General features: G+C 40.6%; 1 pseudogene; it reads right to left on the reverse strand.

Annotated features, from left to right (window-relative positions):
* Positions 1–7576: 7576 nt before the first annotated feature.
* On the reverse strand, positions 7577–16311 carry LOC147827186 (histone-lysine N-methyltransferase SUV39H2-like; annotated as a pseudogene).
* Positions 16312–23307: the final 6996 nt, after the last annotated feature.

Consider the following 23307-nt stretch of genomic DNA (forward strand, 5'->3'; position numbering starts at 1 on the left):
GTAGTTTTATTGCTAATATTTATTTGTTTGTTTGTTTATCTTTTTATTACTAGTATTTAGAACCCTTAGGAAATAACTACTTCTCAGAGGTGTCTTCCAGGTGTAGCTGGATTTTGGGTTTTGAGTTAGTTGCAAGACCCTGCCACTTCAGTTTACTGGGGATGAGAAGTTGTTGCCTACTTGGTCTAGCCCCTGGTTCTTTGGGACTGGCCTCTAGTTTTGTTTTTTGTTTGTTTGTTTGTTTGTACCAGGGATCGAACTCGGGTCCTCAGCTTGCGAGGCAGGCGCCAGAACCACTGAGCTAAATCCCCGGCCCCTCTAGTATTTTTTAAGACCCTTAGGCAATCTCAGTCTTGGTATGCCAGGAAGAACAACTGATTAGAACAATTATATCACCTTGGGTAAAGTAGTACAATCAGCAATATTACAATAGCATCAAACACAGCCTAGAGAATGACAAACTGTGTTAACTATTAATTTGCCACCTTTAAGCCTATGAACAAGATTTGTGTTTATATAACAAAATCTAAAACAAACCAGAAAAATGTATGCAGTGAATATGCCCTCAATATAGCAATTTTACCCTCAGGGGAGAAAATTTAAAAGGAATTAGAGCAGAAAAATAGAGAAACAGAAGAAGAGGAAGAGATTAGAAGCAAGGCTAGAGGACAAAGAAAAATCACAAAAACTTTGGGAAACTGCTGAAGAAGGCAGGAGGGAAAGAGAGAAGGAAGAAATAAAAACAAGAACAGAACAAAATCACAACAACAGAAAGACTAGAAACCATGTTCACACTCATATAAAAATAAGTACAAACAAGAAAAAACAAAACAGGGCTGGGGAATGGTACCACACCTGCCTCACAAGCACAAGGTCTTGAGTTCGATCCTGGATGACACACACACACACACAAAAACATAAAAATAAATAAATAAACAAGAAAAGAGAGAAATTTTAAAAAGAAGAAAATATGAAAAAATGTCCAAGGCATGTCTCTGCTGTCACTGTAGACAACCTGGGCAGCATACAGATTCAAGTTAATCAATCCCCAGCAAGCCAACCATGGCTTTAGGGTGGGATAGTGGATAATTCCAGCAAGCCTGCACCTTTAGACCATTGAAATTCAGACTGGTTTCTGTCAGTAAGGCTGGAAATGTACATGTGGAGTCTACAACAGTCCGAGTGCCACCCCCCTCCCCAACTCATCTCGCTTACCTCATGCCAATTTGAACACCAATACTGACACTGGAAACCAGTAGATGGAGCCAGCCTGCAGCTATTCTGAGTTCTGAGCTCAGTCGTTCCCTCTCCAAGATGGCTACAGGCCAATTGCTCTCTCCTGGGGAATGTCCAAACCCCAATAACTCACCACACTGCAGTCCTCTGTGTTCACTACTCCACTCCACTGGTGCGTTTCTCCATGGAGGTCTCTGGGGTTCAAGTAGTCACGGTTTGTCTGAAGGTCTAAGCTGCCCTTCCCATGAAGCAACTCTGGGTTCAGGTAGGGACCTCCTCCTTGGTTGGAGACTCATTCTTTGCTTTCCCTGTGGGCTTCAATTTTTACTTCAGATCCTTCCTGGGTCCCAGGGACTCACTTCCCTCCTTCTCTTCCTCAAGTTGCTTTATTCCAGTACCTGGACACCAAACATTGGAGAGGCCCTCTCTCTGCTGCTTACCACTCTGCCATCTTCCTGGAAGTCCTAGACCAGGCTTTATTATTTTTTCAATTTTGAAACAGAGTCTAAGTTGCCCAGGATGACTTTGAATTTGTGATCCTCCTATCTCAGCCTCTCAAGTAGCTAGGATTACAAGCATGTGCCACTGCACATAGCTTATCTTGTTTTTATTTACTTTTTATTTTTAATTTTTAATATTTTGTTTTTGTTTTTTATTCAAGGTTTCACTATGTAGTTCAGGCTGGTCTTGAACTCACTATGTAGGCCAGGCTGTCCTTGAACTCACAGTGATCCTCCTGCCTCAGCCTCCCGAGTGCTGGGATTACAGGCATGATGCACCACTATTCCTGGCTTCTTCTTCTTCTTCTTCTTTTTTTTTTTTGCCTTCTTGATTTGAATGTAAGCATTTATAGACATAAATTTCCCCCTTAGCATTGATTTTTTTTTTCTAGTGCTGGGGATTGAGCTCTGGACCTTGTGAATGAGACAACAGCATCACCAAACTACATTCCCAACCCACATTAGGGTTAATTGTGAGGTATCTCATAAGTTATATGTTATATTTTCATTTGTCTCTAAGTGTTTTCTAATTTTCTTTGTGATTTCTTCTTTGATCCATTGGTTGTTGATGAGTGTGTTAATTTCCATAAGTTTTTTTTGTTGTTGTTTTTGGTTTTTTTGGCAGAGGGCACACTGCAGCTTGTTGCACAAGGGGTGCTGTCAAGGCACAGTCAGGAAATTTCCACAAGTTTTTTAATTTTCCAGTTTTCCTTCTGTTATTGATTTCTAGTTTCATCCTGTTGTAGCTGGAGAAGATACTTTGTATGCTGTCTATCTTCTTAAATCTACGGAGACTCAATTTGTGGCCTAAATATGTATATTTTGGGATATATCTTCAAAAATTTCCCTTGTGTACTTCAGAAGAATGTTATTGGGTAGACTGTTTTGCATGTCTGCTTTTGTCACAGCAAAAGGGTCATGTATGGCAGAAGGGCAATGGTCTTCAAGGTAACCCTTCTCCTGGCCAACAGCCTAGGGAATGCAGATGCTGGCACTGAGTTGGCTACACCACCAGAAAGGTCGCTGATGAAGGTTCCCTGGAATGTAGCTAGGTGCTGGGCATTCTCCAGACCCTGCTGTGGGATCGTAGGTGTGAATGTGGTACTGGTGGTGCTTCCTTAGTTTCATGATGGCTTCCTCTCAAAGGCGTCTCATGACCATATCATGTGATACTGACACTAGGCATGGAAAGAAATATCTTCAGTTCTCTCCTCACATGTGCTCTGAGCTCTATTATTTTATGTTTCAGCTCCTGGTGTGAACCTGAACTTGGAAGGCTTCACTTAGGCTGCAGAGCCTGCCTTCCCTGTGCTGAAAAAGAGTCAGGAGTGCCTAGAAATGTAGGAACTCCTAGTGGCAGCCCTTAACCAATGGTGAATGGATACAGGGAAATTTAAACACCCCAGGCCCCTTGTCTCAGTTGGGAGAACTCTGAAATGTTACCACAACAATCTCTTGGTGTTTCCTGTGGGCTTGAGCTGCCAACGGCCTGTGGCCTGCATGGCTGAAGGGTCCATGGAGTGAGAAATGACGGTGGGAGATTAAGAAAAAACAAAGAAAGAAGGTAAAGGTGGGGCCAGGTGGAGCTCTACCTCCTGAAGGGAGAAAAGACCACCAGGCAAATGCAGTGCATTTATTTATACTGGTAGAGATAAGGGAAGCCAAGGGGAGATAAAAAGGGCTGGTCTGTAACTGGAGCCAGGAGAATAGCTAAGGTCTGCAGGACATCATGTGTGATGGTTTTCTGGTGAATGTGTGGGAGGAAGACAGTCCTCCTCTCGGCCAGACCTTGCTCCACCACGTTTTCTTGTCGCCTGTTCTCCTCCCAAGGCCCTGCCACCTCCTGGGGAGGAAGGGAACAAGATGCGTGTTCCTCGTTCCACACGGGGCCCTACCTCATCTGAGGGAGGAGGAGAGTTAGGCCTGTAGTGATCTACAGTGCCACGCTCCCAGCATTGACCTAAAGTGATTCTCTGTGGGAACTTTTTCTGATGTTGAACCCTTGCTTTCCTGCCTTTCATTTCTAGTCCCACTTCTTTACTTCTCAGGATACTTTCTAATAAACCACTTTCACATGGATCTTTATCTCAAGGTCTGCTCTGGAGGAGTCTAACAGAAAACACCAAAGCATATTAGACCAGAGTATAAGAAGTGTAAGAGGCCTCTAATCCCAGCACTTAAGAGGCTGAAGCAGTTGGATTGCCTTGAGCTTGAAGCCAGTGCGGGCTACATAGTGAGTTCAAGGCCAGGCTGAACTACATAGCAAGACTTTGTCAAGGAGAGAGAGAGAGAGAGAGAGAGAGAGAGAGAGAGAGAGAGAGAGAGAGACCAGGTAAACCCAGACAAATCTGATCTGCTAAGAACTGGATACTTGTACTAAGGCACAAAAACCTATGTCATCTTGGTCCTATGTCACTTTAACTTGAAGTCCACATCTGAAAATGTTCACAAACCCTATTGTGACAGCCTCAGAGATGCCACATTACCTGCCTTTCCCAAGACTTGACTGTTGACTCTTCTGTCACTTCCATGAGCTATCATAGCCACCTTCCAACATAACTGCTTTTTAACTTATGTTGGCCAGAGTTGATTTTAATTTCAGGAAAGCACCTTGCTATAGTTTAGATGTTGAATATCCTCCAACAGCCCACATCCCCAGAGTGTCATTATTGGGATAAGTCCTTTGAAAGAGGCGTAGTGGAGGTTCTTATGCTCTGAAGGAGAATTTTAGGACCCAAATCTCTTCCTGTTACTTTCTTTTTTGTTTTGTTTTGTAGGTTGTTTTTGTTATTGTTGTTGTTGTTTTGCTTTGTTTTGTTTTGAGATAGGGTCTCACTATGTATTTCAGGCTGGACTTGAACTCATTATGTAGCCCAGGCTGGCCTCAAACTTGCTGCGATCCTCCTGCCTCAGCCTCCCAAGTGTTGAGGTCACAGGTGTGTGCCACCATGCCCAGTTATGTCATTCTCTTTAACTTCTGGCTCATGATGTAAGTTTTGCTCTGCCACATGCTCCCGTCATGGTATGCCACCCACACCAGAAGCTCAAAGCAATAGGCCACTTGATCTTAGACTGGAATCTTCAGAAGCATGAGCCAAAGCAAACCTTTTCTCTTTAAATTAATTATCTCAGATATCTTGTTATAGTCATACCAAGATAACAAATACACATTTCATCTGAGGAAAAAGATAGAAGTCCAGTGAGGTCAGGGTGAAAAGCGGGAAGGGGGGACTGCACTCAGGTCTGGCAGGCCACTTAGGACCTACTTATAAAAGGGCCTAGCAGACCTCAGTACACATTTCATTCTTTATACTTAAATCAGTCAGACACAATTGGAGAATTTTAACCACAGGAGTGATGTGCTCTGGTTTGCAATTTTTAAAAAAACTTCTAACTTCCTAGTACCTGTGCTCAATTTTCTCCCTCTGCTGGGCCTTGGCCTCCTCCAGATGCAGATGAATACACTGCAGGCTCCCCAGGTCCCCTACATGATCTTCTCAGACTAGAATCTAGGCTGTTGTCCTTTGAAGGATCTGTGTATTTGCAGTGTTTGTCTTCAGTACTTGTTCAATTATTAAGTAACTGTGGAGCACCAACCCTGTGTCAGATTTTCTGAACACTAAGCGAATAAGACTCAGCTTCTGTGCTGGAGAACTTACCAGTCTAAAGAACAGACTGAGGTAAAGAGATGTAGACATTCCTAGAGAGCTGAGCACAGGGAGACTAAGGGAGAACTAATTCACACCCTAGTGGCAAGGGATTTTGGAAATTGTAGACCTCAAACTTCCAGATCTTGTGATACAGGTGAACACAGAAGAAACATTTAGGGAGAAAATGACGTTTGAGATGGATATTAGAGGACACAGGCAGTTCTTCTTGAAGTCAATAACTTTTTAAGTACAAAGTGAGATTTAAGCTAAATATCAGGTAAACTGTCCAAGTGTTGCATTTTATTTTATTTATTTATTTTTTGCCATTAAAAATATATTTTTTTCTCAACACATCCTGCAATTTAGACACAAGGCCCAAAACAAATAATTTGTTCTATATTTAAAAAGAGCAAAGTGGTAGCAATATAATGAATAAAGTATAGTTTCCCTGAAAAACAGGTTAAGAATTAAGATATCTGAAGTGCTGCATTCTTGAATTCAGTTCAATTTTACCCAAGCTTACTGTAGGCCACTAAAATCTAGAGCAGAAAGCTTAGGAAGAAATTATTATTATTATTAATATTATTATTATTGGTATCAGAGACTGAACTCAGGACCTTGCACTTGAAAGGCAGGCACAGCGCCGCTGAGCTAAATCCCCAGCCCAGGGAGAGCTTAATTAGGGAAACCAAAGGCTAATTTGCTGCATTTATCTTCATATTGGATGCCATGAGAAATCCCAGCATCAGAGACAGTAAGTTTTCCTGATTGAGGTTTTACTACAAAGGTGGAAAAAAATTTCCATTTTAGTGTTTATACAGTAGGTCAACTAATACATACACCCATTCACTTGGGCCAAGGTTAGATTTATCACGTCTCGAAATTCATGTATAAAACAAGTTACCAGTTCAAATATAGGTTACTTTTTTTTTTGGTACCCGGGATTGAACTCGGGTCCTTGCGCTTGCGCAGCAGGCGGCGAAACCGCTGAACTAAATCCCCAGCCCTATAGATTACTTTTTAAGATAAAACTGAAGGTAATATAAAAATAGTTTGGTGGAAAGGAAACGTTAAAACTGCTTGAAATGAGAGGACCTATGTTAGTGCGCATGACATTATTACTCAATACAGCTGCTCCCTAGGGAGCTGGGGTCAGTTCAGATCAGAGGTGCTCTGCATGGGTCCCCTAATTCACACACAGTGGTGCCCTCAGAGCTCTTCACTTCCTCAGCAGGTGCTCCAAAGAGCCCTAAATTCCACTGTCCTGTCCTTTCAGAGAAGCGTAATGCCCAGCCCTTCCAGACTTCTCAGGGCCTTCTGGAGATTTTTCTTCTGTAGGACAAAAAATCTTGAATTACAGGTTTAGACATCCAATCTTCATAATGTTTTAGATTATTTCAAAATATGAAATCAAGCTGAAATATTTTATATTTTAAATTTCTGTATCATTAAGATGACAATATTTTAGTGACAAAGTAGAAAATAAGAATAAAAATTCAGTATCACTTATTTGTCTCAAAAGAAGAGAGAGAGGCCGAGGATTTAGCTCAGTGGTGCCCCCATCTGCCTCACAAGCGCAAGGTCCTGAGTTTGATCCCCGGTACCAAAAAAAAAAAAAAAAAAAAGAACAGTGAGTATTTAATAGGAATGACAACATAGTAATAAAACCAGAGCTTGGGGCCAGGGATTTAACTCAGTGGTTTCACTGCCTGGTGTGCAAGCGCAAGGACCTGAGCTTGATCCCCGGTGCCAAAAAAAAAAGCAAACAAAAAACACCAGAACTTGTATTTTTGCCCAAACTAAATTAACTCTCAGTCTTTGCAATCAAAGTATATGGCAAGATGAATGTTTCATATCAGCAATTATTACCATTTTAGTCTAACACTTTTCAGACACAGAAGGGGGCACTTCTCTGCTCACATAGACTTCTTTGGTAAGTGCATGTTGATCTGTAGATAGTGTCTTCCACATCTGAATTCTAATCACCAAGTAGGTCCATTTCAAGTTAGCCTATGTGACCGTGTCTTTGTCGTAGCAACAGTAATGTATTTGGCAGATGTTTTGAAAAAGGAACTGTAAATTAACATAGCGTAATCTTGATGATATGAAAAGAGTCCCAAATACTTTAAAAAAGTGTTAAAATTAGGAAAAACCAAACTACAACGATTATCAGCTGTACTTCCCTAACAGTCAGTCAAGGTAACCTCTACATGTCACAGCTCCACACCTGGACACAGTTCTGACCCTTTTTCTGGGAGGGCTATGGCCAACAGACTCTGAAGACGTATCTCCAGAACCTTTCATTTGGTAATCAAAAGTTAGTTCTTCTGCGCATGCCCTACCGAGGTCCCGAGTTGCATGGAACACGCTGAATCAGCCCGCTGCTGACAGCCAGGTCTGTGCACGCCCTACTGAGGTCCCAAGTTGCGCGGAAGACGCCAAATCACCCCGCTTCAGACAGGCAGCCACCTGGTTCCGCACTACAAAGACCCAGAGGACACCAGACCACCAGACCATCGTACTGAGTCCCGCTGCTCCCGGCCCAGAGGTAGGGGCTTCTGAGCCGCCGTCCCACTGCTCCTGGTCCAGAGGAAGGGGCTTCCCGGTCACCATCCTTCCTGCTGCTCCCAGCCCAGAGGAAAGGGCTTTTGGGCCACCTTCTGTCCCGCTGCTCCTGGCCCAGAGGAAGGGGCTCCCGGCCCAGAGGGAGGGGCTTCTGAGCCGCCATCCCACTGCTCCTGGTCCAGAGGAACGGGCTTCCAGGCCACCATCCCTCCCGCTGCTCCCAGCCCACAGGAAAGGGCTTTTGGGTCACCATCCCTACCGCTGCTCCTGGCCCCTGTCCCACCTCTTCCAGCTCAGAGGAGGTAATCCGTGCAGGCGCTAACAGCCCTCCGCCCCAGTCGAAATGAGAAAACACATAAATAAGTCTCAAAACCAGACTTCCAGATCACCTACAGCAACCCCAAAGGGAAATGAGATGGAACACTCTGATACTCAACCACCTGGACCCACTGAACTGGCAACAAAAGGGGATCTGGAAAAAATGAAATCAGAAATAATTTCTCAGATAAGAGGAGAAATTGTGCCCCTAGTGCAAGACATGATTAATAAATCTAGAGAGGAGTTCAGGAACATGATGGAATCCCAACATAGAAAACAAATGGAATCCATAAAACAAATGCAAATAGATTTTTAGGACATGAAACACTCCACTGAAAGTCTACATAGCAGAATGAGCCAATGTGAGGACAGAATTTCATATATAGAAGATAAGACTGCAATTAGTGACCAGGAAAAGAAAAACTGCTTCAAAATTATAAGGGAACATGAGAAATCAATCCAGCAGCTGCTAGATGATGCAAAAAAAAATAACATAAGACTGATTGGGCTCAATGAAGAAACAGGAGAGAGTGGAGATGACATAAAAAAATCTCTTCACAGAAATAATGACAGAAAACTTCCCAAGCAGGGGAAAAGAGCTTGACATACAGATAAGTGAGGCATATAGGACTCCAAATAGCCTTGATAAAAAAAAAATCTACACATAGGCATATAATTGTTAAGATTCCAGAAACTCAACAGAAGAACAAAGTCCTCCAAGCAGTCAGGGAAAAGAAACAAATCACATACAAAGGAAAGCCCATCAGAATCACAGCAGACTTCTCAACACAAACCATCAAGGCAAGAAGAGCTTGGAGTGACGTATTCCAAGCCCTAAAAGAAAACAGCCTCCAACCCAGATTGATGTACCCTGCAAAACTTTCTTTCAAAATTGATGGAAAAATAAGATACTTTCATGACAAAGAGCACCTTAGGAACTTCGTGAATTCCAAACCAGCACTCCAAAGAATTTTACACAATATCCTAGGAACAGACATTGAGGATCACAACCCCAGGAAGCAAAGCAGAATGAACCCATCTGGCATGACAAGAAATTAAATGTAAAGGGAGAGAACCCAACAAAAAGAAAAAGTCATGGCAATGACAAGTCAATACGTTTCAGTTATAACCATCAATGTTAATGATCTCAATTCACCAATCAAAAGAAATAGACTGGCAGAATGGGTCAAGAAGCAAAATCCAACAATATGCTGCATACAAGAAACACACTTAATTCAAAAGGAAACTCATAGACTCAAAGTTAAAGGGTGGAAAACAATACTCCATGTGACAGGAACCTGAAAAAAAGCAGGAGTAGCTATCCTCTTTGCAGATCAAGTAGATTTCAAACCAACACTGATTAAGAGAGATGAAGAAGGACACTACATCCTTGTAAAGGGAACAATCCAAGAGGAAGAGATGACAATCATAAATATCTATGCACCAAACACTAGTGCGCCCAACAATATAAAACAAATACTAATGGACATGAAAAGTCATATATGCACTAATACAATTGTAGTGGGGGACCTGAACACCCCACTGTCACACCCCACTGTCTTATTTTTTAGACAAAAAATAAGTAATGAAATACTAGAACTCAATCGAACTCTTGAACAAATGAACTTAACAGATGTTTACAGAGTCTTCCACCCCACAAAATCAGAATACACATTCTTCTCAGCTGCACATGGGTCATTCTCCAAAATAGACCACACACTCACACATAGAACATGTTTAAGTAAGTGGAAAGGAATTGAAGTTATCCCCTGTATATTATCAGACCATAGTGCAATGAAATTGGAGGTCCATAGCAAAAGAAACTCAAAAAATTTCATAAACCCGTGGAAATTGAACATCACACTTCTGAAAAAGCAATGGGTCACAGAGGAAATTAAAGAAGAAATCAGATAGTTCCTTCAATTAAATGACAATGACAATACAATGTATCGGAATCTGTGGGACACAATGAAAGCAGTCTTATGAGGGAAATTCATAGCAGTGAATACGTATATTAGGAAAACAGAATGAGCCCAATTAAACAACCTGATGCTGAACCTCAAGCTTCTAGAAAAAGAAGAGCAGAACAACCCCAAAGCTCATACAAGGGAGGAAATAATAAAGATCAGAGGAGAAATCAATGCAATGGAGACTAAGAGAATGATACAAAAAAATCAATGAAGCCAAGAGGTGGTTCTTCGAAAGAATCAACAAAATTGACAAACCCTTAGCCAACCTTATCAGAAAAATGAAAGAAAAGGCCCAAATCCATGCAATTAGGAATGAAAAGGGTGAAATTACAACAGACTCAACAGAAATCCAGAGGATCATCAATACCTACTTCCAGAACCTATATGCCAATGAGATGGACAACACAGAAGAAATGGACAGATTCCTAGATACATATGAATTACCAAAGTGGAACAAAGAAGACCTAAAAATTCTGAACCCAATATCAACCAATGAAATTGAAAATGTAATTAAAAACTTATTAACTAAGAAAAGCCCGGGCCCTGATGGCTTCACTGCTGAATTCTACAAGACATTTAGAGAGGAACTGCTGCACTACTGTTTAAACTCTTCAATGAAATTGAAAGGGAAGCAATACTCCCAAATTCATTCCTGGAAGCAAGCATCACCTTGACCCCCAAAGCAGAGAAAGACCCAACTGAAAAAGAGAACTATAGGCCAATCTCACTAATGAACATACATGCAAAAATCCTTAATAAGATAATGGCAAACAGAATGCAGAAGATCATCAAGAAGATCATACACCCTGACCAAGTGGGATTCATCCCAGGGATGCAGGGATGGTTCAATATATGAAAATCAATCAATGTAATACACTATATCAATAGAGCCAAGGACAAAAACCATATGATTATCTCCATAGATGCAGAAAAAGCATTTGACAAAATCCAACATGCATTTATGATAAAAACCCTACAAAAAATTGGAATAGATGGTCTCTACCTCAAACTGATAGAAGCCATTTATGAAAAACCAACAGCCAATATCATACTAAATGGTCAAAAACTGAAATCCTTCACACTCAAATCAGGAACAAGACAAGGATGTCCACTATCACCACTCTTGTTCAATATAGTTCTGGAAACATTAGCCATGGCAATTAGACAAGAGAAAGAAATAAAATGAATGAAATAAATAGGTAATGAAGAAGTCAAATTGTCATTATTTGCAGATGACATGATACTCTATATAGAAGACCCCAAGAACTCCACCAAAAGTCTTCTAGACTTAATAACCAAATTCAGTCAAGTAGCTGGTTACAAGGTCAACACACAAAAATCAATAGCTTTCCTCTACACAAATGACAGACTCACTGAGAGAGAAATAGGGCAAAGAATTCCTTTCACAATAGCATCCAAAAAACTGAAATACCTAGGAATCAACCTAATGAAAGAAATCAAAGACCTCTTCTCTGAAAATTATGGCACTCTGAAAAGAGAGATTGAAGATGATATCAGAAAATGGACAGACATCCCCTGCTCCTGGGTAGGAAGGATTAATATAGTGAAAATGGCCATACTTCCAAAACTGCTATACAGATTTAATGCAATTCCAATTGAGATCCCAGCAGCATACTTCATGGACCTTGAGACAACAATCCAAAAATTCATTTGGAACAAGAAGAGACCCAGAATAGCAAAAGCAATTCTAGGTAACAGAGACATGGCAGGGGGTATGACAATCCCCAACCTGCAACTACAAACAAAGCTACTGTGATAAAAACAGCATGGTAGTGGCAAAGAAACAGACCTGAGGACCAGTGGAACAGATTAGAAGATGCAGAAACAATGTCAGACACACTCAGCCATCTCATCTTCAATAAAGGAGCCAAACACCCTCATTGGAGGAAAGATAGCCTCTTTAATAAATGGTGCTGGAAAAATTGGGCTTCAACTTGCCAAAGATTAAAACTAGACCTATATCTCTCACCATGCACTAAACTAAAATCAAAATGGATTAAAGATCTAGATATTAAAATAGAAACTCTGAACCAGTTGGAACAGAGGTTAGGTAGAACCCTTGAAGACATCGGTGTAGGAAAAGATTTTATGAACAAAACCTCAGTTGCCCATGAACTAGCACAAACAATCAATAAGTGGGATCTCTTCTTATTAAAAGGCTTCTGCACAGCAAGAGAAACCACCAACAGTGTGAAGAGACAACCCACAATGTGGGAAAAAATCTTCACCTGCTCTTCCTCAGACAAAGGTCTACTATCTCGAATCTATAAAGAACTTCAAAAGATCAGACCTCCCAAATTTAAAGACCCAATCCAAAAATGGGCATCTGAAATGAACAGACATTTCTCAGACAAAGAAGTAGAAATAGCAAATAAATACATGAAAAAATGTTCAACATACTGGTCATTGGAGAGATGCAAATGAAAACAACGCTGAGATTCCACTTCACTCCAGAAAGAATGGCTGCTAACATGAAATCAACCAATAACAAATGCTGGTGGGGCTGTGGGGAAAGAGGAACCCTGCTCCACTGCTGGTGGGAGTGTCGACTGGTGCAAGCACTGTGGAAATCAGTATGGAGATACCTCAAAGAACTAGGACTGGAAGTCCCATTTGACCCCGCTATTCCACTGCTGGGGATCTTCCCCAAAGAATTAAAAGAATCATACCACAATGATATATGTGCGCCCATGTTCATAGCAGCACAGTTTGTAATATCTAAAACTTGGAAACAGCCCAAATGCCCATCAACTGGAGACTGGATAAAGAAAATGTGGTTTTTTAATAAAATGGAGTACTACTCAGCCATAAAAAATGAGAAATTAGAGACATTTATAGCTAAGTAGATGCACATTGAGGCAATACTCTTAAGTGAAATAAATAGGACACACATGTATAAATACCAAATAGTTTCTCTGGTGTGAGAAACTGAAAGTGTAAATAAGGACTAAATGTATAATAGGTAATGTGAAATAGGAAGAAAAGGGGCAAAGGGGAAGGAAGTGGGAGGGCTAGGGAAAAGGATAGAAGGGAATGGGATTAATATGAGAAAATGGAAAAATAGGAACAAAATCTTTTTAAATAGGGAGGACTGGAGGGGTTGAAGGGAGGGCTGGGCAAGGGTGAAAAATAAGAACCAAGAGAGACTATGTAAAGGTGCAAATTTCCAATGATGAATGTTATTATATTGTATACCTAAAATGTACCAATGATTAGAATGAATAATCGAAAATGTAAAATAGGAAGAAAAGGTCCAAAGGGGTAGGGGTAGCGGGAGGGGCAGGGGAAAGGAAAGAAGGGAAAGGAAAAATGATGAGAAATGAAAAAAATGGAAATAAAGTCTTTGTAAATAGGGAAGGGTGGAGGGGGTGAAGGGAGGGCTAGGAATGGGGAAAAAATAAGAACCAAGATGCATTATGTAAAAGTACAATTCCCAAGAGAAATGTAATTGTGTTGTATACCTACAATGTACCAATAAAAGAATTTAATAAAAAAAAATCAGAAACTGTTAGATACAAAAAAAAAAAGTTCTTCTCCAACATATATGGTTCTTGTAGAAAATAATACTATTCAGGGAAGGCGAGTATCAAGGTTATTGATGAAAACATTGAACACCTGAAGATTTGGGTTGCAGCTATGACTTACAAAATGAGACACATTTCCATATCGAGCTGCATCCACTGTGAATTCATCAGATTCATAGTCCAGATCAAAGAGATACATGATTCCTTTGTTGTCATTTAACTGTTCCTGTCTTTCAGCTTCTTCACATGTGATTACCTCTCCAATGTATTCCATTACAAAACTCATTCATTTAATCTTCACAAGTCTTTACACCCCAGCCACAGCCATTGATAGTTCAAAAGATGCAAAGTGAATACTGTGTGCCTTTCTGTGCAATCTTATTCAGACAGTCAGGTCCACATCAGCACCTTGAATTGCATTCATAGATGAGAGAACTGAGTGGGATTTTAATTTGTTAGTTCTTATTATAAGCAAAGATAACTCCAGCTCCAGCAGGACAACATTTCTCAAAGAAGGAATCTGTGCACAAACAACCAAAGATCACTTCCTTGGCTAAGCTGATTCCAGGAGCTGGTTTGTATTTGTTAATGTAGTAAAAGTTTATAGGTGAGCCTTCTAAATCAACAGTATTTTCAACAAATATCATTCCTTTATGATTCTTTCTTCTTTTTTTTTCTTTTTATCCCCCCCATTAACTTTATTGGTACATTTCCGGTATAAAATACAGTTACATTCATCATTGGGATCTTGTACCATTACATGAGTATCTTGGTTCTTATTTTTTTCCCCTTCCCTTGCCCTCCCTTCACTCCCTCCACCCTCCCCTATTTGCAAAGACTTTGTTTCCATTTTTTCCTTTTCTCATATTTTTTCTTTTCTCGTTTTTCCTTTCCCCTACCCCTCCCAATTCCCCTGCTCCTTTAGATCTTTTCTTCCTGTTACACAATATCAGTCATACATTTTTTAATTTACAATATTAAGATCTAGGAGACATTACCACAGATTTTACAGAATTTAAAAGGATATAGAAAGCATATTACAAAAATCTTTTTTGAAATAAATTTGACAACTTCTAAGAAGTACCTTGGAAGACAAACTAATGAAACTAACTCTGGAAGAAATATGAAATTTGAATAGCACCTATTAAAGAAAGTATATTCCTAGCTTGAAAACCTACCTATATGACAACAGCAGGCTCATATACATTTTAACTGATAAATTATATCAAACAATTAAAGCAGAAAAAAGAAGGAACACTTCTCCCTTCATTTTAGGAACTCAACATTGGGCTAATCCTAAAACTGGATAAAGATAATAGAAGAAAAAAGTATGAACATAGATAGAAATTTGTTTAACAAAACAATCTATTAGAAGTCAGATCTGGCAGTATGTAGAAAGTGGCTTTGTTACAGGGATGGCAGTGTTGGTTCAGCATTGGAAGATCCACCCCCAAAAGTCATCATTTTAACAGAGGAAAGGAAAAAGCCATGTGATCCTGTCACTAGTTGGAGAAAACGTATTGGACTAAATTCTACAGCTGTTCATGGTAAAAGCTATCAGGAGACTAGAAGTAGAACAGAACCTTCTCAACAGATTAAAGACATGTACTCCATACTTCCAGCGAGAACACCTTATATGAATGGAGAAGATACAATGCTTTCTCCTTAAGGTGGGGAACAAGGGCAGATATGCTTACTCTTTATCTCCATTAAACTTTGAAACCTAGGCCCCACCAAAAGAGACTGGCAATAAAATGACACAATTAGGATAGGATTGGCAAGATAGAAGCAAAATCTTTATATGTAGATGAAATGATCATCTACAGAGAAAATACTAAGAAATCTCTAGGAGCCCCTAGAACTTGTACTTGAATTTAGGAGGATTAGAAAGCACAAGGTATATATAAAAATTCAGGTCTGTGTATACTTGCTATAAATGAAGAATTGGATATCGAAATTTAAAAGTTATGTAGGAGTACAAAGGACCTAGAATAGTTAAAAACAAAAACAGTGTTGGAAGACGTTTAGTACCTAATTTTAAGACTTCTAAAGCTACAGTAATCAAGGCAGTGTTGGTGTAAGGAAAGACATATAGATCATTTGAATAAAACAGAGAATCTAGAAATAGAACCACACATATATGGTCAACTGAGTTTTGAAAGATTATTTAACATTAGCATTTTATAGAATACAAACTCAATTCAAGAGCCAAGGAAGAGATAGTGTTTTCAGCAAATGGCACTAGAACACCTGGTATATGATTCTTTCTTCTGTTGAGTTCATCTTGCCACTTCTGCAGAGCTATCCTTTGTTTAGCTTTCTTTACAATGTACTGAGCAATGGCAGATCTCAAAGCTTTGTTACTGTCTTTTGGAATTATTGCTTTTCTTTTCTTTATCTGAGATAAATAATTATGCTTGTCATTAAAGAATTGCTGAAGCAGTAATGGACAATTGAGATTTTTCAAAGCTTCCCAAGTATTTGTAGAATCTGGCCATCCTTTCCATTTTATAAGATAATATTCCATATCCTTTACTACGTTGTAGTCACAGAAATATTCCACCTCATAATTGTTTAGATTCCTTTTGGTGATTCTGATCAATTTACATGTGAGCTTTTCTTTTCTACATAATTCCTGAAGAGTATCAAGTGAAACTAGGCAAGGCACAGAACAAGCTCCTCCAGCCTTGGCCCCAGCCGCTGAGATCTTGGGGAGGTTTCATCCCAAAGTGTTGCATTTTGAATAATCTAAAAAAAAAAGCTGAGACAGCTGAGTTTTTATTCCTCCCTTCTTGTAAGGGTACTTGGCACTGGTTCCTTTTGCTGCTCTCTAAAGACAGTAGGAATTTGCCAGGGGAGGTCTCTGGAGGGGATATTCTGCCTGATGGAAGGCAAATCAGATTTGTATAAAAAGAAGACAGGTGGTAAAAGGGAGCAGAAGCTTTTACTCAGGACTGATTCATGCAATGCCTCCCAACCTTGGGATGGGGTCTCTTCCTGAGGCCACCAGACTTCCTGCCTACTCCCAGCCTACAAGAAGCCTGCCTGATGTGTGATCTTCCTGCTTTCATAGAGCACAGGTTAAGGAACAGGCCTGATGGGAAAAGGCCCAGAGGAAGCTCAGGCTAGCTCTCTCCACAGGAATTTGAGCAGGCAGAGAGCTGTCCAAAGAGAAAATGATTTAGCTCAGTGGTGCCGAGCCTGCCTCAAAAGCGCAAGGTCCTGAATTCTATCCCTGGTACCAAAGAGAAAATGCAAAAACAAAACTGGTTCCTTTAAAGGAATGAGATTTGCAATGCTTTCAAAGTTCTGAGGGAACAAAGTATTTGATCTTTACTGGAAACGATACAGAGCCAGACTTTAATTAAGGCAACCAAGTCTGATTTTATTCAGTACCATTGCTTTAGAGGCAAGAGTCAGTAAAACTGAGCTGATTCTGAATACAACACAAACAGAATAAACAGCTGAGAATCTACCACCAACAAGCAGTGTGACAGGTCAGTGGATGGGAAACTCTAAGAGCACACCTCAAGGGTCCGAGGACTCTAGGTAAATTGGCCTAACAGGATTCTTGCTAAAGATAGGCCAAGGACTTTGGCATTGAGGGTAGGGAAGAACATGATCAGATATTAATGGTGATTGGGTATCAAGGGTGGGTGGGTACGGTTCTTACTATATTGACTTAGCAGGGATTCTTGCTTTAAAACTAGGCAAGGCAAGGGAAACTTGTACTAAGGCACAAGATCCCTAAGAATGGGGTTTAGAGATGAGGCCTAGTTGAAAGGACAGCTCAGAGGAGCTGTATAAAGTTTGGTTAAAGAGAGAGTTTATCAGAATTCTGTATCTTCCCAAACTGTCAATCAAAACTGAGGACAAACTAAGAGACATCTAAGGACTAAAGAGCTGGGAATGTAGCTCAGAGGTAAAGTGCTTGTGTAACCTGCACTGCAAAATTGAGCTTTAAAAGTTAGAATTTTTCCTTTGGAATCCAGTGGCTTCTGAACTTTCTCGTGCCTAGAGCACAAATGGCTTCCCTACCTCTCCTCACCGAGTGGAATGGACAGAATATGCAGATCCTGGCACCAAGAGATCAAGCCCAATTTCATTCCCTTAGGCAAAGGAAGGAGAGGTCTGAGTCCAGGAAAGGATGGAACTAGTCTGAAAATGTCTATGGCCCACTGTATTCTCTCCCACATTCTTCCTATTATAAAAGACCCCAACAATACTCTTGTACATGGGGAGATGATGATTTGAGGCAAATGGGCTTTTCCATCTCCTCAGAAATAGCCTTGTTTTTTTTAAAGCAAAACATTTATTGGTACCTTTTAGATATACATAATGATAACACTCATCATAGGGAATTTACACCTGTGCATGATATGACCTGCCTGTTATTTTTTTTCTATCTCCCCAAACCCCTTTCCCCTCCCTTTGTGCAAAAGCTTTGTTTCCATTTTTTCCTTCTATTTTTACTTTTTTTGTTCCTTCCTTCCTTTCTCTCTCCCCTCTCCCTTGTTCCCCTTCCCATTTGAATATTTTCTTCCCATTTCCAAATATCTAGTATACATTTTAGTCTTTATTTCCACTTTCAGTTTCTCACACCAGAGAAACAATGCAGTGTTTAAACATGTGTGTGCGATTTATTTCACTTAAGAGTATGGTCTCAGGGTCCATCCATTTAGCTATAAATGTCTCTAGCTCATCCTTCTTTATGGCAGGGTAAAAAAGATCACATCCATTCAGCAGTTGATGGGCATTTAGGCTGTTTCCAATATTTAGCTATTATAAACTGTGCCACTATAAACATGGGCATGCATATATCGCTGTGGTAAGATGCTTTTAATCCTTTTTTTTTTGGTACTGGGGATTGAACTCAGGTCCTTGCACTTGCACAGCAGGTGGCAAAACCACTGAGCTAAATCCCCAGCCCTAGATGCTTTTAATTCTTTTGGGAAGATACCAAGAAGGGGAATAGCTGGGTCAAATGGAACCTCAGAGCTAGCTTTGAATAAATCCTTTTTCCTTTTACCCAAATATATGGCCTCCTTTGATTTGGTCAGTGGTGAGCAGATGAACCTGAGCATATGAACCTAAGAGGCCGACCACACTTATCTAGCATGTGTAAGGGCCTGGGTTTGAGGTAGGATAGAAGAAATAAAAGGTAGAAAGGAGACAAAGAAATCATAACAAAAACTGCACTTTTAAGAAGACTCCAACTTCAAGGACTCTGCTGAAGTTTCCCGAGATGACCTATCACTGAAAGGCTCTAAAATGACTCGATTAAGAAAGTAAAGAACAGCCGGCAATTTAGCTCAGTGATTCCACTGCCTGCCTCACAAGCGCAAGATCCTGAGTTTGATCCCTGGTACCGGAAACAAAAAAAAAAAAAAAGAAAGGAAAGTGAAGAACAGAAGCCCTGTTCCAGAATTGTGGAAAGAAATACACAAAGACATAGAATTCGGGTGAAATAATAAAAGTTTACTTGCAAGCAGGCAGGACCACCAGAAACTCGTCTGGTCAGAGTCCGCGCCATCCTTTGTTTTAACATTTCCTTTTATATCTTCTTTTAGCCATTACCTCATTCCTGGTGGTCTTAGTCAGTAAAATTTCTGTTTCTCTTTTACAACTAGTTCCTGTTAATGGTTATAGTCCAGACATATAACAAACAGATGGCAATTAAAACACATACATTGTAAGCTACCCAAACATTTCCACTTTGTTTTTCTCCAGGTTAAATGTTATCTACAGCTAGGTTACAGGTCAAAGGGTCAGTTAGCCATCACCTTACACAACAAGAGTTATGGGAAAGGTAAATCTTAAAGGAATGCATTACTTATTCTACTTCAGTTACCTTAATAACTAACCAATAGTTTAAATTTTCTCTATCAGCCCGAGAAGACAGACAACTCATGGCAACCTTCCTTTGGTTAGATTTATACTCTTTCCCTACCAGACCTATTACTAAAAGGCCATAAATTGGCCCAGTTAAGAAAGTAAACAGCTGGTTCAGGGGATTCAGAGAATGTTTAAATCATCTACTCAAAAACAAAAAACAAAAACAAAAACAAAAACCCAGGGCTGAGGATGTAGCTCAGTGGTGCCACGCCTGCCTTGCAAGCACAAGATCTTGAGTTCAACCAAAAAACAAAAACAAAACCTGCCCGTGCCTGTGGAAGTTGGGAGTATGTGTGGCCACTTTTTCCCAGGCTTTTCACCCCTCTCAAAAAGAGTATGTGTTTGCAATTCCAAACTGTAATGGGTCTAATTTCTCTAAGCACACTCCTCTTTGGAGTGCATCCTATAATTCTACCTCTGTCTAATAAACCCTTCTTGGGCCTCTTTCTGACCTGTCCTGAAAGTTCTGTGATGGGAGTTAGTGAATCTGCCATAAAAAGGGTGGGTTAAATTCTTCATTTTAGCTTCGGGAATTTCTCAGTCCCAGCCCAAAGACTCCACACACACACCACCAACAACACCCACCCTCAAAATGTTTAACCCTATGTGAGAAGTGAATTTACTTGTCCAGACCCAAAAACATTAGACTCAAGAGGCAGCAAAAGCAAGGCTTTAATCCATACTGTTGCAAGAGTGGTGCCTACACACAGGTGCACCAGTGTGGAGAAGCTGTGTGCTTTTATTCCTAACTCAAAAGAGTCCCTCCCCCCTGAAGGAATCCAACCACTGCCATCCTGATCAGAGATCCCTCTAAACACCCCCTCCCAGCACAGCTGCACTGGGAGGCTCATAACAGTATCAGCCCTGCTATTGATAGTAACCACTACTCCCTGCACTTTCCCAAGCCTCGTCCTTGGGCAACCATTACCCTTTGTGCTCTCTTAAGCCTTGTTCTTGGCAGGGAGCCACAACCCCCTCTCACTGAACTCCTCCCTTCCCATGACCCTACAAAAGACCTCACAGGAGGTGCGACAGCTGCTGGCCTGGTCTCTAATGCCAGAGTGGTCTCTCTCAGGTTTGTTGCACAATAAACCTCTCCTATTGAGATCCTACCTCTCTTCATTATCCTTTTTGTTAAAACTTTTATCTTTTTGTTTGTTTGAGGCAGAGTCTCACTATGTATCTCAAACTGGTCTTGAACTTGCCATGTAGCCCAGGCTGGCCTTGAACTTGCAGGGATCCTCCTGCCTCAATCTCACAAGTGCTAGGATTACTGGCGTGTGCCACCATCCCTGGCTGTTTCTATCTTTTAAGCTATAGATGAATTCCTCATTTTAGGGAAAACTTTGGGTTTTGCTTTCTGAATTACTTCTTCTATTCCATTAGAATAGAAAAATAACCTATGCCTTCCAAATCTATTAACTTGTCTCTGTTTTAATATCATTGTGTTTTTAAGTCTGCCTTTCTTTACAAACATGCAAACATGTACTGAGGCAAGAGACTAGGGTGTGGCAACATGGGCAGGCAATTGGGCGAGACCTGTGGGTCATGGACATTTGTTAACCATTGGGCAGAGCAGCAGTTCCAGAGCCCTGCACCTGATACCAGATAATCCTGTCTTCAGTTCTGCTGACAGATCTTCACTAGGTCAAGCCAAGCCCCACACCTGATAACAACCTTCTGATATGAGCTCAGGCAGGTTTTTGATGGGTTGGCTTAGAGCTGACATCAGAGGGGGATATAAAAGATGGTAGCTAGTAAGCTTGCGGCTGATGTAAGCCTTTATCACCAGCCCACACTCACTTCTGCACCTCTTTGCCTTAAACATTAAACTTCTACTTTCACTGATCTGCCCAATTCTTTGAACAGGATGGTAAGAGCCCGGAAAGGACCAACTGGCCACTACAATACCTGTTAACACTAATACAAAAATAAAAATTTGAAGCAAAAAAAGTTTATGCTGTACTTCCTATTTCACCCTCCTCTCCCCACTATCCATTTTCATTTTTCCAAAGAGAAAAGGGGAAGATATGGACACTGCTAACTTTTCTACTTTCTTGTATCAAATATGTATATGTATGTGCCAATTTTTAGGATTTTGTAGACCTAACTGCATGAGATTTGATGAACAGGAAAGGATGGGAAGGCTTGACATCTACAAATCCCAAAACTTCAATTCATTTGTTAACTGTCACTTGTTGACATTTAAGATACTGAGATGCTACCCATTTTAAACTTTCTTAGACATTGTTAGAAACAGTCTTGATATAGGATGTATGATATAGGACCTCCAAATAATCCAAATAATATAAGGGAAATATTCCCAACCTGCTAGATGTTTGAACATGCAAATTTATGTTCTCTAAAATCGAAGAATGAATTCTAGGAACAACAGAGGTTAAGAGTAGGAAAAATTTATTGAGAAGGATAGCTCTGTCTAAGAGAAACAGAAGAGGGACCAGAAAGCAAATTGACCCAGGGGCCCTGTTTCCCAGGGGTTTTTTTATAGAGCAAAGCCAGGAGGTGAGGACAAAACTATAGTCAACTAGTAAGATTATAAGTACAGTCGCTTAGGTAATATTGATCCAATTTTAAATCACAAGGTGGGTATGAGATGGGACAAAACTATGATCAACCAATAAGATTACAACAAGTATAGTCGCTTAGGTAATATTGACTAAATGGAGATCAAATCGGGAAGCAAGTCGTAGCAAGTGTACAAGGACTGAAAACAAGGATTTTCCGGTAAGGTATAGTTAGGGACCTTTCCTGGAAGGGATAGGTTAAGGTCTTGGTCCCCCACCCAATTGACTGATATCTATTTAGGACATCAATCACTGTTATTTATTTCTAGGGGAAGTACATGGGTGTATTAGTATCTCTCTTTTAATAATGCTAACCAGCAAATGTGCCTTAATTGTTTTTCTGTGCTGAGGGCCCAGCTTTGTCTAACTGCCTTATAACAATTTCTAATTTAGCTAACTGCAATAAGGTGATGAAAGTGGGTTGAGAACATAACTTGGATTAAAGAGGGTTATAGACAAGGGTGAGTGGTTGACGGGCATGTTTTGCAATAATCCAGCTCTGATTTCAGACCAGGAAGTAGTCATGCATTTATTTCCCCATCACTCCTCCACAGCCAATAGATATCCTTATCAGTAGGTCTTTCTCCAGAATTTCATCTTCCCTCCTTAAAATCCTATCTTTCCTTCAAGATCCAGAAAAAATACCACCCGCGACCCTGACTGGGCCTGACTGGAAATCATGTGTTCCCTTTCGTTTTTTTCTTTTTCGGGGGGTGGTTTGAGACAGGTTCTAGATATGTAGCCCAGGCTGGCCTCAGCTCTCTCACCGTTCATCCTGCCTCCGCCTCCAGAGTGCTGGGAGTACAGGTGTGCACCACCACAGCCAGCACACGTTCCCTTTCATTTCTAACACAGGGCAGTCTTTTCTTCCTCTCTTTCCTCCATACAGCACTTGTCTTCCAAAAGCAGCACATTGCATTGGTGAAGAGCTATGACTTTGGACTCACCAATTTGCTGTCTCTGTGACCTTGGCACTGTCTCGATGTCTCAGTGGTCCTTACCAGTAAAATGGTGAGAAGTATGTGGCCTCTTTACGAGGAGTA

This window comes from Heterocephalus glaber, unplaced genomic scaffold (genome assembly GCF_053883595.1).
Source record: "Heterocephalus glaber isolate CG9 unplaced genomic scaffold, H.glaber_assembly_v1.0 deba00001452, whole genome shotgun sequence".
NCBI classification, from domain to species: Eukaryota; Metazoa; Chordata; class Mammalia; order Rodentia; family Bathyergidae; genus Heterocephalus; species Heterocephalus glaber.